This window comes from Sphaerodactylus townsendi, linkage group LG02, assembly GCF_021028975.2.
Source record: "Sphaerodactylus townsendi isolate TG3544 linkage group LG02, MPM_Stown_v2.3, whole genome shotgun sequence".
In the NCBI taxonomy this organism is placed as follows: domain Eukaryota; kingdom Metazoa; phylum Chordata; class Lepidosauria; order Squamata; family Sphaerodactylidae; genus Sphaerodactylus; species Sphaerodactylus townsendi.
Window position 1 is genome coordinate 91,130,041 of NC_059426.1, and position 16,838 is coordinate 91,146,878.

General features: G+C 41.7%; 1 protein-coding gene across 7 annotated transcripts in view; it reads left to right on the forward strand.

Annotated features, from left to right (window-relative positions):
- The first annotated feature begins 434 nt into the window (after positions 1 to 434).
- Positions 435 to 16,838, forward strand: part of MICAL2 (microtubule associated monooxygenase, calponin and LIM domain containing 2) — a 102,822-nt gene continuing 86,418 nt past the window's right edge. For 6 of the 7 annotated variants that reach the window (XM_048485051.1, XM_048485053.1, XM_048485055.1 and 3 more), the window contains exon 1: positions 435 to 598. The gene's annotated coding sequence lies outside the window, so the exon portion shown is untranslated. Of the gene's footprint in view, positions 599 to 854; positions 919 to 16,838 lie in introns of those variants that run through there. The other variant, XM_048485050.1, reaches the window with a different exon arrangement.

The window sequence follows — 16,838 nt, forward strand, 5'->3', positions numbered from 1 at the left end:
ACAGCTCTTTCTCTCAAGCATTATACCCCAGCAGCACTCGGGGGCCTTCACCTCTCGCACCAGCTCGATCTGCACCACGAAAAGTTTTCCATCTTGATTCTGTTGGGAGTACAAACTAACCCCAGATCTCACCGAAGTCAAGGTAAGGGGAGGGGTCGCTTCCAAGACGGACTCGCGGCGAACTGAAGAAATGCAGAACCGCTGACCAGAGGTCGAGTGCGTGCGATCCCATTCGCTTCCCGGGCAATGGAAGGGAGGCCGCCTCGGCAGCGTTCGCTTCTTAGCGCCCACGTGCAGTTCCGCACTGACAGGACTCCCTTCTGCCTGGGCCTGATTGGCTGACAGCGTTCCCCCAGAGCCCCGCCCAGTCCCCCAGCTCTTGGCTCAGGCCGGCAGCCAGCCAACCAGTTGCTGCCGCCAGAGCCGCTCCCGCCGCCTCGCGCAACGTCGCGCGCGGGCGGTTTCGCTGAGTCCCGAAGAGGCGGTCAAAGAGACTAGGCACAAAAGCAGCGGCGCGTCCACCCCCGCCCCCTCCCCCGGCGCCCCCCGCCCGGCTATGCGGCTGCCGCCTTCTCCAACCTGCTGAGCGGCGCCTTCGGTAAGTCCCCGCGGCTCGGGTTTGTTTTCGTGCTGCGTCCTGGGACACCCTGGCAGAGGGACGGGCGCCTGGGGACTCTTGTGTAACAAGGGCGACAACCGCGTTCCGAGGCAGCCCGGCTTGCCCAGGCGCTTCTGCCCGGGACGCTGCGTGCTCGTGGCGACGCAGGTGGTATTTGGCCGGGAGGCGCCTCTTCCCCATCCATCTCACGCAGCTGGCGGTCCTTGAAGTTTCTACCCGAATCTCTCTGAACTTTGTCTGAGTTGATGCTGCCTGGCAATGCGCGCCTGGGCTGGGGAGGTTTTGAAAATCATCAAGAGGTGATAAGAGCCGCTATTCCAAAAGCCTCATCTATGACAGAGGCGGAAATGAAGGGTGGGGGAGCGGGCATGTTTGCTGTTCATATGCACGAGAGAAAAGACAGCGCTTCTGTAATGGTTTCTCCCTCTCCCCCATTGGATCTTTCTTCAATTAGCTTACTTAAAACAGGTGGATTTCTCAGGTAGTCCTTTCCGCAGCCTGTATTTTTCTGCCTTTTTACTAGGAAATGTAAATTGTAACTGAAGATCAACAATAATTGTGCATTACAGGATCATAATAATTCTTTTCCTGTAGTTTCCAGTCCAAACAGAAAAATCTAGGAGGTGGATGATTATGAATAGAAGGGGGGGGGGGGACTATAATGTAATATTCAATCTTAATTCTTGCTCTGATACTCCGGTAAGAGCCTTCATTTATACAGCAGTCTGTTACCTTCCACCCCAATTATGTAGAGAAGCACAGAAATGTCAGTCGTTTTTGTCTCATGGGTTGTTTACCTTGGATTGTGATCCTTTTGTGCAGCCTAAAGTTAACTTACATTGTGCTAATCCTTGGAATGAAGGAACGTTTCCTTGAAATGCAGACAGTGTACTTCTTAGTGGTCTGAAAGTGATGCTGCCCTTTTTGAACTTTTACATTAATAAACTCATAAAGTTTTACTACTGCTGCTGATAGCAAAAGAGGTTGTCACTGGTGAAACTTAAAGGGAAAATGAGGTGTGGGAGATGAAGAATGTAGATAGAAAATATCTGGGTGTGGAAGGGAAGTCAGAGGTTGTTTACTGGCAGTTGTGAGCATTCTGTTCTCTTTATTATGGGTGATGGAGAGAAGCTTATATAGTATAGCAATGCAATTCTAAACAAAGTTACACCCTTCTAAGTTCACCAAAGTAAATGGATTTAGACTGGCTTAAGTCTGCTTAGAAGTGCATAGTAAACCACAGAAGCAGAAAATCCCAACAATAAAGCCTGTGCCAAGGTGTGTAGATGGGTTAACTCTTGTTCTGTATCAAGCACAGTGCATAATGTACAATTTGTAATGATTATCTAATAGATGAAATAGTGGCCTTCAAGCCTGAAGCATTTGCAATGTGGAACATGAACTCCATGTCTTATGGCATTTGCTGAAATATTCTGTTAGTCTTCTCTATCATCGTATCTCTTTGCCACAAGTGTGCTTCACATAGTGTGAAATTAAGGGAAGTGAGTGCTTGGCTAGTTTCATAAAGGGAGAGGGAATTGACGAGTTCTTCTGACCCATCTGAATTCCTGATTCTCCTGTCTTGAAAGTGTAGGGAAGTGTAATTAGTGGTAGGTTTCTTTTTATATGCTTTGTGTGAGAAATGTTGACAAAAATGTGTCATGTCACATTTTGCTTTTTGGGCATTGCTTTTGCTGTCTGACTTCAGAGCTTGTACAGGGTCCTCCCTTGCCAACTGAGCTTAAAATGGGTTGTGGTGGTGGTCAGCAGGCACATAGTTAAAATTAATGACCTTTGTCACCTATCATGATGTTTACCATCTGTAATACTGTTGAATCATTTAGAAATGTTGCTATTAGATCATTTCAATAAACTCTGGCTTTACACATCAGCACTACCCTTTACCTATACCTTTAAAGGAAGTCGCCTTTAAGATTCTAAGACAAAATGTTGCAGCAGCTGGTATTTCCCTTATACAACCTAGTTACTTAAAAAAGGATCTGTTGACAGTGTTTTCCAAATGAATAAAGTTAACGGCATACATTTGAGTAGGTGACCTTTTTCGTATAGGAAAACCTACCACCTTCTATGGCCTGAGGGGGGTGGGGGAGTGAAATGGTATGAATTCTAAAAATAAGCCTTGATTTATTTTAAAAGGTGCTGTTTGGTCCCAGAGACTTTGGTGATGGGTGGGAAATAAATAAATAAATAAATAACTTACATACATACATGCATGCATGCATGCATGCATGCATGCATGCATACATACATAAATGTATTCGCAGCACACTGCACCTCTTTTCTTCCTCAGTGTTCATAGAAAGATTTACAAAGCAAACTTTTAACCAAAACATAGGCTTATAAATATTTTGTAGGTAGAGGGGGTATGAAATGATGCTATCATGGTTCTTGTTTGAATTATTTATGGCTGCATTCTCACCTCCCAAGGGAAGCTCTAGTTGTGTTTCCTGAATTGTGGGTCGGGAATCAGGACCTGAAAGTGGGCTGTGAAACTCTGAAAGCAGGTCATGGTCTAGTCCAGGGGTAGGGAACCTGCGGCTCTCCAGATGTTCAGGAACTACAATTCCCATCAGCCCCTTTCAGCATGGCCAATTGGCCATGCTGAAAGGGGCTGATGGGAATTGTAGTTCCTGAACATCTGGAGAGCCGCAGGTTCCCTACCCCTGGTCTAGTCCTCCCCTGTCCTCTCCATTGCTGTGTTTTATATTTTGGAAACCAAGATCTGACACTTCCATGTCATATATTAATTACATATACATGTTATATGTACATGCTAATTAGATAAAACATGCTGTGATGGTTACTAGAATAAGTTTCTTAGAGTCTTGGGGTGGATGGGTTAGAGCAGGGCTCTGTAACCTGCGGCTCTCCAGATGTTCATGGACTACAAATCCCATCAGCCCAATTGGCCAGGCTGGCAGGGGCTGATGGGAATTGTAGTCCATGAACATCTGGAGAGCCGCAGGTTGCAGACCCCTGGGTTAGAGGGAGTAATAAAGAAGGGTAGAGTAGTCAAAGGCTGGCATGGAAATTTCTACATGCAATGACTGTGTATGTCAGAATGGCACTTGCGTGGGCTTCATAGTAGGGGCAGCTAAGCCTGCTGTGCAGTGTTTGTTGGTTTCACAAAAGCACCTGTTAGCCACTACAGAAAACGAGAGCCAGCATGGCATAGTGGTTAACAGCAGCAGACTGTAATCTGGGGAACTGGGTTTGATTCCCTACTCCTTCACATTAAGCCTGCTTGGGGCAGTCACAGTTCTTTCTCACAAGGTCTCTGTCACAGGAAGGGAAAGGGAAGGAATTTGTAAACTGTTCTGAAGCCTCTTATGGTTGAGAAAAGCAGGGTACAAATCTAGAGTTTTCTTCTTTTGCTAGATGAGTGCCAAGGTCATAGTTTGTCTAGGGCAAAACAAAACAACAGCAAATAATAACAAAAAGCCCCAGCTGAAACAGCAGTATGAAGATTTAACCCTGAAATTCCTAATGGTACTAAGCATGTCATTTTAGGTTGTCATCTCACAGATATTTAGTAATAAGGTTCTAAACTGATGAGATATAGTTGAAAGTAAATGCATTTATGTTAAGGACACTGGTCCTAAAAGCACACATGTAGGAGAAATAAGCCCCATTGTTTTTGATGGAATCTGTTTGAGTTTCATTAAGCTGTGGACTGAGTTTCTGTGACGGCTGACTTTCTGGTGACTTATGGAAAGCTATTTAATGTCTTAGGACTGTGTTTCCATAATGGATGCAATCCTGCCAAAGCTTGAAAGGTCTGATTGCTTTCAGTAGAGAGAAATATAACTCTGATCTATAACTCTGATTATGGCTTTTTAATTACCCCCCCCCCTTACTAAATATGCCTTATGCCATTCACCTATATAAGCTACAAAACCAACAAGTATGCTTCATACAAGTACCCTAACTGGTGGACCATGACTGGCTAGGGTTACCTTCTGTCTATATACTTAATGGCAATTATGTAAAATGGCAGTTCTTAAATGCAGTTACTAGGCAGGAAGATGGACTGGTACTTGAGATTTTGTATGTAGGATTGTATAGTTGATCTCGATGTCTGTGGCAGCATTGTCTGTGATTTTTTTTGTTCTTTGCATATTTTTTTTGTTCTTTGCATATTGCAGCTATAGCTATCATTATGCTCATGAGCCACATACATGCTGGTACAGCAAGTTAGAGACTTGAGTTGATAGTATGTAAACTCTTTACAATTGGCAGCCAGACTAATAATCACAGCCAAGAAGCAATTTGAGAATGGAATCTGAATGACGTTCTCACCACTAGAAATGGTCATATCAGGTCAGAGTTGAAACATATTCAGGGGAGCAGAAACTTTCCTGTTCCCATTTGCTATTTATTCCATACATTAAAGAAAGTAGCATGATATAAAAAAGGAATTGTGGAGGACAGAAGTGTTTCTGCTTCATTTCCTACCAGTTTTCTGTGGTTCTTGCACAAGTTCCCTAACCAGTCTGACTTGGTTCCCTTTTTTAAACATATGGAAAGTAGAACTTCGCAGTGTTTGCTTTTCGGGAGTGCAAAACTCTAATTAACATTACAAAGTTTTGTTATCTTGATAGTGGAGGCTGTAGAGGTATCCTATTGCCCTTAGAGGTAGAACCTTTTGGTAATTGCTGTGGAAAAATATATCTTTATGTCTTAAGTATAAGTAATATTTATTCAAATTTATAAAAGCATAGCTATAGGCATCTGTCACGAAACCCTGAAACACATTTGTTCTGTGCGATTAAAAACTGCACTTCCCTTTATTTTAAAGAATAAAAACTAGATTTGGCAGCAACAAAATTAGAAATTCTACAAATTCAATTTAGAACACAATTATTCCTGCTTATGTACAGTTGTAAGTGTGGAGTGATCATTTTAGATTCCAGTGGGTTCACTTCACTTTGGAACCACAAGTGCCTGATCCTAACTAATGTGTACATACCAAGCTAAGTGAGTTTGATTCTGAAATCTTTGGAGTGCGTTGGCTATTTTAATTTATAATGATGCAGTCCTTGTGAACAGTTATTCTTCTATGTTTATTTAGCTTTTTGTTGTGGTTTCATTTGTGTTGTGGTTTCATGATTGCTGTTAGCTGCCTCAGTGATCTTTAAATCAAAAGATAGGATACAAATATTCTAAGGAAACACACACACCCCCCATCAAGACTTAGGAAGAAGACTATAATGGGCCAGGTGTCCATATAGGCATACACTTCACTTTAGAAATGAAGATCAGAATGTGAGGCGGTGACATTGTGGCAGAATGTCTGCTGAATTAGGCTGTTAAGGTTCTTGAAAAGTGTAGGGATAGCCTAAACTTTTGTGACCCCACTTTTGGTCACAAATTGGAACTAGGCACCCAAGTTGCCCAAAAACTCTTCTACAAGGTATTCTCAGTAACTATAATTAGAGGCTGGTTTTGGATGTCTAATCTTGTGAATGATGGGTTCTTAATTTAAATAATATTTTTACAACTCTTCATTGGAACACCTAAGTTCTCCTCTTGCCTCCCCCCCATAAGAATGAATATTGCCACTGTGTAGGGAAAATGCATGAGTGTTGTATAAGTTTTGTCACAACTTATGTGCCTCACAAATAATAATGAACACCCACTTTTATACATAATGGTGTTTCTGCAGGGAAAATATTTTGTTTGTTGCAGCTGAGATCAGCTTTTTTCCTAGCATCTAACTTCTGTTTATCTTGCTGTTTGAAAGTATAATTTATGCGTAAATGCAGGTGTGCAATATTATGTAACAATTGAAAACTTTAACTATGGGGTGCTGTGTGGTTTCTGGGCTGTATGGCCGTGTTCTAGAACACAGCCGTACAGCCCGGAAACCACACAGCACCCCAGTGATTCCAGCCTTGAAAGCCTTCGACAACTTTTAACTCTGTTAAAATATTAAAATATTTTAATTAAAATATTAAAATATTAAATTTCAACCATTTCACTGGTGAACTTAACAATGAGTGTTGATAGAAACTAAGGGGAATGCTGAGCTAGACCATAGGGCTGTGAAGTGAACATGACAGTTTTTAAAAATCAAGTTATAGATATGCATTTGAAAGAAAAGCAAATTCCTGCATTGAAAACCCTATGGCGTTTTCTGGATTTATTGTCTGAAAATAACCCACCTTCAGACACCTTAAACCTGCAGGTTATAGTTTGGCTGTGCTGGTGTAATGTGTACAGGTGCTTTGGTTAGTTGACTTTGGTCAAATCCCCACTGAGAAATTAAGCCGGATACATCCCGGTTCCAAAAGGAACAGCACCTTTTTCATCATGGTTTCTCCCTCTCCACTGCAGCATGTATCTAGTGAAGACCTCAATGTCTGTTGTGGTTTCAAACAAAATAACACTCCTCACAAACACGTGATCTGCTCGGCGGGTCTGTTCTGACTTGTTGCGTTTGTCTGTTGTGTTGTGTTGGGACAGAACCTTTTTTTAAACCTTTTTTTTTGCATGCAGCTACGTAAATGCCTAGGCAGAATTTCCCCACCTCTGCATTTGAGCAGGTTTCTTCTGATGGGCTATTGTGTTGGAGCGGGAACACTACTCCACCCCGATTGAAAATTCATCTTATTCGTTTTCTCGTTTTAACATTCTAACGTAGCCATGCATAAACAATTTATCAAAATCATTGTCCCGTAGCTTCGTATTTACGTTTATTTGTAGCCACGCCCAGCGCACACACACACAAAAAGGCTGCTGCAGTCTGATTGGCTGGAAGGTTCAGAGGGCGGGAACAGTAAGCCACGTCTGTCCTCTGTTTCTCCCCACCGAACTGGCTTCAGAGCGTGATTGAAAAAAAGGTGCACTTCAATGCAGGTTTGGAAAAAAAACCGTGATAAGGGGGGGAGTCTGTGCCAGAACTGGGATGAAGCTGTGTTCGGCACTTAAGCCGTGGGGAGTCCTTGCCCAAACTGTGATTTTTGCCATGAGTATCACAGGATAATTTGCCTGAGGGGAATTTTGAGAACTTGTTGTGTGTCAAATATGATCATTTCTGGAAAAGATAATGTTTATGAGCCTCTTCTGAAACTGGTTGGGGTTTTTTTTACGAGGGGTGGTGGTTGGGAGGGCTCCCAACATAATATTTGATAATCCATTCAAGTCTACGTTTTCTTAATGAAAGCATCCTTTTTTTTGGAGTCATTGCAAATGTTATATTTTGACTACAGACTCCTAACCCCCCCCCCCAACTTTGCATAATGTTTAGTCATGATTGTTTAAGCAGTCAGCTACTAAGCCCTTGAAAACTGTTAAATTAGAACAGTATAAAAGCAGGTGATGGAAAACACTTCTGTTGTTCCCTTAGAAATATCTATATAGGTTGGATGAAACTCTTCATTGGCATATAACCAATTGAGACACCTTGATAATCCTGATTAATGTCTGAGCAGGTCCATCTGTTAGGAGAGCAATGTGTTCCCTCAGCACCAACATGACTGTTCCCACTGTGCATGTACATAAGGCAGAACAGATGTGTAAGGATAGGGATAAGAGGAAGATACATAGCAGCGACAGATGACTAAACAGTCTTGATTGGCTGATGAACTCATCCCCTTAATCTTTATCCTTCAATATTATGCTAAGTATCCTTGAGATCCATAGATCTGCAGTGTAAGATGTGTGGAAGGAAGCAAAGAAGTATTCCCAGTTGTTCTTTGCCAGGACTTTCTGCTTATCTTTGCTAATTGCTGTGGACTGAGTTCATACAAACAATCGCTAGATGTATCTGTAAGCCTTGTTTGGTGGCAAAATCCAGACAGGACTGGATTTTTCCAAAGAAAGAGAAATGAATGACTCCACCCCCACCCCCAGTTTTGAAGAGCTGTGTGCTATGGTGGCTGACACCCAGTCTGAAGATCACAGATTCTTGAGACTGTGGTTCCTTATACTTTTTTTTTTGGTTAAAACATTATATGCACTACAACTGTGCTTTGAAGGAGGAGACAGACCAGGCAGAAGGGGAAAGGGCCTATCTAAGTTTTTTCAGCAAGAGTAAAAACAATTTGGGCTAGTGGTTTTCTGTGGGAAAATGGATTGTTGGTATAAGGTTAAATAATTCCTGTTCTTTGTGTCAGACTTTCCTTTCAAATTATGTTAAATAAAAAAGTGTGGGTGGTAGAAAAAATTGTGGTGGTGCGGGTGGAAAGTGCCGTCAAGTCACAGCTGACTTAGGGTGACTCTGTACAGTTTTCAAGACAGGAGATGATCAGAAGTGGTTTGCCATTGCTTGCCTCCATGTAGGCTGAGAGAGTTCTGAGAGAACTATAACTGGCCCAAGGTCAACCAGCAGGTTTCATGTGAAAAAGTGTGAATCTGGTTCTTCAGGTTAGACTCTGCCACTTGTAACCATTACATCACATGGCTCTCCAAAAACAATTGTGGGCTTGTATAATTCTGCCTTCAACACAAGCAACAATAGTATAGGTGTATTTTTAAAGGAAAAAATGCAAGGCCTCAGGGCCCTGCTCAATTTAACTTTTGGGTTTTAAATGCTAAGGTAAATTTAAAACGTTTTCTGGAGGTAGGGAAGCAGGTGGTTAAGTAAAACCATCTTTCCAAAAATACCATCCACAATCTTGAATCTTGTAATGATGGGCTCTGTATTTTCGGAGAAAAGGAAATGGGAACCCAGAGGTCACTAAAGAATTACAAGGTAGCTTTTTAAATTTATCCAGACATGGCCATGATGATTCTTCTATGGCCTGTTTGTTGTGCGAACATCTGATTTAGCAGAATTTCTAATACTGATTTATTTCATAACCTGTGAACAAACTTGCATGGTATGGACATATGAATTTAAATACTATATATAGTTTGCCTGATTACTTCTGTACTTCATTGCCTCTGTGCTGATATAATTGCGAACATCCAACAAAAAATCTTGTCCCTGGAGGCAGAGATATAGCTCCAAGGGGACGGTGGCGGGGGGAGGGGTGCGCGACGCGCTGGATGCGCACCCCTGTGGGGTTTGGTGGGGGTGTGATATGGCAGGACAGGGACATTCTGGGGTGGGACGGGGTGGAGGATGCACCAGTGCTCCGGGTGCTTTCTCCCTTGCTATGCCTTTGCCTGGAGGCTTAAGGGGACATTATTTATTTCCATGTCAATTCCCTCTGCCAATTTCCGCACATTAAGCTTCTATTAAAGGGACAGGTCATTTTTCTCCAGGTCTTTTAGCAGCCCTATGTCCCACCTATCTTATTTCTGCTACAGTGCCTAAAGCACAATTCATTTCATTGAACTTGTTCTAAACAGCATTTTAAGGGTTGGGCTTCCTGTCTCCTAAGACTAATTGTCTCAATAATTTTACAAAAGGGTGTTCCAAAAGATACTAGAGAAGATGCTAAAGATGGCATGGAGGCTTTGAACCTTCTGTACTAAAAATGGTGTAACATGGAGGACTCAATTAATGTTAACCTGTTTAATATGAAGGATGGGTATGCTGCAGGAGGTGAGGGAAGAATTTGATGTTGTGTGGTGTGGGGTAGTTGGGCAAGGGACTGGTTTTATCACCTAAACAAGGGACAGGATAAGAGATGGCTAAATTTTCATTCTCTGTGACCAGCTTCCAGGAAAGGATGGGCTGTACAGAAAAGAAGGCTCTCTTTACATAAAGTTTTTATCATTTGGAAACAGATTAGTTGCTAGTTCTGTGAGCACTGGAGCATTGGGATCTTCTGAGGAAGCTTGTGTTACACCAAGATGTACATTGTAATTGTTGGCAGGCTCTCCAAATGGATCTAGAAGCACAGTGCTCTATAGTCAGATGGGAAAATTCTGCTATAATTCATAGAGTTGGAAGAGACCCCAAGAGCTATCAAGTCCAACCCCCTGCAATGTAGGAACTCACAATCAAAGCACTCCTGACAGATTTACTTGTATTTTCTCTCTTCGTTGTAGTAGAAAATGGGATTTTCATGTTGGAAGTTTTGCTTAGCTATTATCTGAGACTTACGGAATAGAGAAAACTCAAGCCATATGTGCATAGCTATTTGCTTTTGCATGACCAGTGAGTGTTAAGGATTAGCTTCAGACATTCCAAACAAGTTAAAACTACTCATTCTTCACTTGTGAACAATAAGAAAACACACAAATGAAGTTAACATTATTTGCTTTCCTTGAATTCTTTTTAAGTCATATTGGTTACTTGGTCTAGCGGGAAGGGGCAAACCATTGCTAGATGAGCTTAAAGATATTTTTAGGAGCTGTTTCAACTGAGTTCCTGGGTTTATTCTTTTTAAGGTTATAGCTGTGTAAAAATATGTGCTTTGATGGATTTAGGGTAACTATCAAAACCTCCTCCAGGCTTGTAGAGACTCTTCCATAGAATGGGTTTTGAGAAAACTTTCTATCAGGACTACTCCCTAGTGAGCTTGGCTGAATCATAAGTAGTAGGCTAGGTAGGGCTGAAAGGCTAAACAGCTGGTTATTCTGAATAGAGACAACATTCCTTGACATCTATTAAATATGTTAGAACAAGGTGGGACAGTTGCTAAGTTCTCAGAGGCCGATATGTTCAAATCATTAAGCAGCTATCATTTGGATTATTAATGCGTCTTAATCACTTTTCTTTTTCTTATGAGAGAAACCAAGCTCACTGTTTAAAAGCTCCTTTAGTAACTGCGAGAACTGGATGCAATCATTTTGTGGGTCAAAAATAGCCTGCCTGTCACACCTGGCTTAAAGACTTACATTGCTGGAGATGGGACTGGCAGTATTACACACAGATAAAAGAAACTGAAACTTTGGTATTACTGAAGCCCAGGGTATGTTTCTCCAAAGAGATGTATTGGAAGAAAATTGCCATAAATATACTGACTTCTGCGGTCTATGACATGTGATCTCTTGACTTCAGGAGATAATGAAGTCTCCTATCATGACCACCAGTCCTTCACCAGTTGTGCAGCAAATAATTTATATTGATTTAATATTACTTTTGGACTTGTTAAAGACTCTATTTTAGTCTGCCCACACTGAAGGATGATTATATTTTCTACCTTGATCTTCAAAGTATCTGTGTATTTTGTAAAACCAGCTTCTTAACTGGAGGAGCAAGTATAGCTCAGCTATTTCAAGCATGGCAGAAATGTTTATTCAAAATTCATTATCATTTCAAAGCATAGCATGACATGAGATAAAATAAAATTTGTGGTTCTATTTAGACAGTCTATTTTTAGTTCTATGTTGTAATGGACTCTTAAATTTATGTATGTGTTCAAACAAAATTAAAATAATACTTTAATTTGCTGAGAGCAGCAAATTTCTATTTTGTGTGATGTCAATATATCTAATTCTCAATATGGCTAGATCTGTGGATACTTAAATCTGGAGACTGGAGCCATGAATACACAAGATAGAAAATCTGAAAAAAAGCTCAACATTTGCAGAAAAATATCATATTTAAAAAACATTTTGAGGAAGACATTTGAAGTTCACCTGTAACGTTAAGAAATGAATGTCCTTCTGCTGTTGCAGCCACAACAGTGTTGCCAGCCTTCAAGCCTTATTTTTTGTCAGTAAAAAGTAGAAAGTGGAGGCAGAGCCCTTTCTGGGGGTGTTTGGCTTTTGAGGAAGGATTCCTCAAGGCAAGGCCTCCCAGCAGCCACCAGATGAATTGCTGCTGCTAGGCTTGCATGACTTGCCCAGGTCTAGCTGCTTGCTGCTGTTCAACAATGCAAATCAATGGTGTAGTGGTTGTAGTTTAATAGGATCTGGGCGAGACAAGATTGAATTTGCACTTTGCTGCTGAAGGTCACTGAGTAACTTTAGGCTGCAGCATGTGGCTAGCCAACCTACTACATAGAATAATTGTGAAGATAAACTGGAAGAGAGGAGAATAATGTAAGTTACTTTAGGTTCCAATTGTGGAGAAAGATGGGACATAAATGTAATAAATAAATATCAGTATATTCAAAGATGTGGGACAGATGACAGGTACGGTATATTGATCAGTAGGCTGGAAGGACAGAAGGGAACAGAGAGGTGAAAATATGGGGGTTACCAGAGGAGGGAAAGAGAAATAGCATAGGGAGGGGGATATGGGGAAACCCCCTGCAAGTTCTTGTGGCTTCCCCACTGGGCAGTAGGCCCATAATATTCCTGGGCAGAAAGGGGAGACACTATGGTGCTGTTAGGGAAGGGAAATGGAGAGACTTAGAGATGCTGCATGTTTTATAATAATTAAGAGTAAGACCATTGTTTACTATTCTCCCAGTTGTAGAAACCACCCAGCTGTGGTTTGAGAAACGTGCTATCACATGTTTTCTCACTTGTTTTCTCATGATTTAGCCAGTGGAGGGCTCTATCTGATAGACATTATTAGTCGACATCCCATAGTCTGTGGGGTGTCACAGGGGGTGATCCTCTCCCCAGTACTTTTTGACATCTACATGCACCCCCTGGCAAGGTTGGGCCGGAGTTTTGGGCTTCGGTGTCATCAGTATGCAGATGATACACAGCTCGTGTTCACGATTGAGGGCCACCCGTCTTCAGCCCCTGAGGCTCTTCAGCATTGTTTGGATGCTGTTGCTGGTTGGTTGAGAGCAAGTCGGCTGAAGTTAAATCCTACAAAGATGGAAGTTCTGTGGCTGGGTCGAGGGAGTGTCCGGTGTCCTTTGGCCTTCCTACGCTGCATGGTGAGGCTTTATGGTTAGCCTCATCCGCCAAAATCCTAGGGGTGATTCTGGATCCACCATTATCACTGGAGGCCCAGGTCATTCGAATAGCTCAGACGGCTTTTTACCATCTGTGGCAGGCACAGCAATTGGCCCCATATCTCTCCCATCCTGATCTGGCCTCTGTGATTCATGCAATGGACACCTCCAGGTTAGACTACTGTAACTCACTCTATGCGGGCTTGCCTTTAGCCATGATCCGGAAACTGAAACTCGTACAGAATGCGGCAGCCAGGCTTCTTATGGGAACATCGAGCAGGGACCGGATTACGCCGGTCCTATACCATCTACACTGGCTGCCGATCGAGTACTGTTTCATGTTTAAAGTATTGGTCTTGACCTTCAAAGCCATTCGCGGCTTTGGACCTGCATACCTGTGGGTGTGCCTCTCCCCATATCGCTCCGTTCTTCGGAGGAGGACCTATTGGTGATCCCAGGCCCTAAAGCAATCAGGCTGGCCTCTACAAGGGCCAGGGCTTTTACAGCCCTGGCCCCCACCTGGTGGAACAGGCTTCCAAGAGACATCAGGGCCCTGTGGGACCTGCAGAGTTTCCACAGGGCCTGTAAGACGTACCTGTTTCGCCAGGCATTTGGCCAGCCTGGTTAAGAACATCGCTACCGTTCCATCTGGCCTCCCGTGGGCACAAGGGTGGGGAGGAGGGAGAGATATGACGCCATCAAATGCTATATGGTTCCTGGTTTTATTAAGTGATATTTAGTTCTCTTATACTGTGTTTTAAAGCTGTATTTTATATTATGGTTGTTCACCGCCCTGAGCCACTTGGGGGAGGGTCATCAGTCAGTCAGTCAGTCAGTCAGTCAGTCAGTCAGTCAGTCAAATTCAAAGTTACTGGTCAAATCTGTAGAAATTTGCCCATATGAAAGCCTAAACTTTGCATATGTAACCTCAGCTTGTGGGTTCTGTGGGGCAGAACTTGGAATGAGTTTGCAACAACAAATTTTAAAAACAAAATGCTTTACTTTCTTAACATATTAACATCAATCATCAACATTTAACATCACATTTCAAGGTCCTGTTCAGGTTGCATTTTCAAGTCCTTATATTTACAGTCTACTGATACTGCCAAGTCCAATTCTTCTTTGCAGGTGGGTTGGCTCCTGAAGACTCCAAGGGCTTGATGAACAGGATTCGACATGATGAAGGTTTCCAGGAGAATTCTCACCCATTACAACCACAAAAAGAAACCAAGGTCCGAGTCTGGTAGCCTTGTCTCCAAACTATGAGCTCTGCAGCCTTCTGCTGCTTTGAGTCTCCACCCCTTTCTGGGTCAACCCATTCTGAGCATGGGGGTTACACATACACTGAAAAATATATTCACATGTAAAGGCATATAAAAACTCTATCTAGTCAGATATTCTTGGGGAAGATTTATGTAGAAAATAAGAGGCATCCACTAGCACTTTCTAAGATTAATTTAAAATTGGCCTGGAGACACTCCTTTATTATTGTAAGACTCCATGGAAGATGGATGTAATGGGGAGGGGAGATCTCCCTGGGTTATAATACTTATGATTTTTCAGTTGCCAACAGATATAATTGTCTCAAATAGAACAGTGTTGTTCAACTAGCTAAAGCCCTTGTCATTGGACAATGTGTGTGTGCCATGAAGTTGCTTCTGAATCATGGTGACCCTACAAATCAGAGTCCTCCAAAATGTCCTGTCATTACAGCCTTGTTCAGGTCTTGTTATCTGAAGGCCGTGGCTTTCTTTATATAGTCAGTCCACCTTATGTTGGGTCTTCCTCTTTTCCTGCTGATTTCCACTTTTCCCAGCATTGTAATCTTTTCCAGTCACTTTAGTCTTCTCATAAATGTGACCAAAGTACAACAGCCTCAGTTTAGTCATTTTAGCTTCTAGGGAGAATTCAGGTTTGATTTGATTTAGAACCCACTTATTTGTCTTTTTGGCAGTCTGTGAAATCTGTAACATTCTCCTCCACCACCACATTTCAAATGAATCTACTTCCTTTTTGTCGGCTTTCTTCATGTCCAACTATCAGTATAACTTGACCAATTTTAAGGTAAACTGGATAAGTGTAGAATCCAAGAGTTTGGGGAGGTGTAAATTGAACAAGGTGGATCACAGTCTCATGACACATTTTTAGTCCAGCTACCTGTCACTGCCTTTTTACATGAGCAAAATTGTAAGGACAGACAAGGTGTAGAACATTAGAATAGGACGTAGAAAAGCTGATGCCTGTGCAGGCAAGGCCACTGATTGCGAGAATCAAACTCTGCAGTATTTAATTGTTGTGGGTTTTCTGGGCTTTGTGGCCGTGGTCTGGTAGATCTTGTTCCTAATATTTCACCTACATCTGTGGCTGGCATCTTCAGAGTATTTGCAGTATTCAGAGTATCTGCAATATTTACTTTTCTATTTTCAAGGGTCAGCAGCAAGGTGGAAAGTTTCAATATTACCGCCTCTATTTCCAGATGCAACAGAGGACAGAATAAAATGCTTAAATCTGTTTTGACAGCCAATTTTTAATCCAGCAGGTTTTTTTGATGTAGCACACTTGATAGCTTGAACATGACAGATGTTGTTTCAGATTAATTTCCCCAGTAACATGATGCAAGTTTGGACAGTGGATTGTGTACACTACAAGAGAAAAAAGTGAGTAGATATGTCTAATTTATCAGGATTTTTATAAACATGTACAAGTAGCTAATGGTGCAGTTGTTAAAAGGGTCAGAAGCTTTTATACAATAGCAATCTTTTTAGTAGACAAAATAGCCTCTTTTGTTATTCTATTAGTTTGCAACATCCTATGGAAGACTGACATTTTTAAAGGGAGATTTGAATTTCTCTCCTTTAATGGCATGGTCAGAATTTCAAAGGGAACAATAAGGGACTGCAATAAGAGCAGGCAGTGAAACTTTTAGTGAGAATGTTTTGGTATTTTGGATAGGGCAAACCTGTTGAAATCATTTCCAGAAGGCGGAGTCTACTTTTGCTTAGCCATTTAATTAGAGTGGCATTTTTGAAAGGCAGCATTTGTGCCAGTGGAATTAATACACATCTTGCTGTATGTGTCTGTTCAGTGGTGTAGCGTAAACCTACAAGTATGTAAAATATATGTAATAGATAGTATTAAGTATTCCATACTCAATATTCATGTATGTCAGACATACCAGGATGCAGGACCCTGGCTCATGAGCTTATTAGCTCCTGTAATCTAGAAGCATGCTTTTACTATTTCAGTCAGTGTTTTGCTAAATATTTTTCTTGTAACACTGTAAATTGTACTTATTTAGAATGATAAAACCTAATGTTAGCAAAGTAAATGCAAGGAAGCAGGAAAATTTGAAAACATTGCATAGTGTCCAAAGGTTGTTCTATGCAACATTTTTACTAAATTACAACTTCCTTTTACTAAATTGCTGCATCATTTTACAGTCTTAATTTAGAAAAATTTGCACAAGCCTCTTCTGTAAAACAAGCTATTTCTTTTTATTTAGA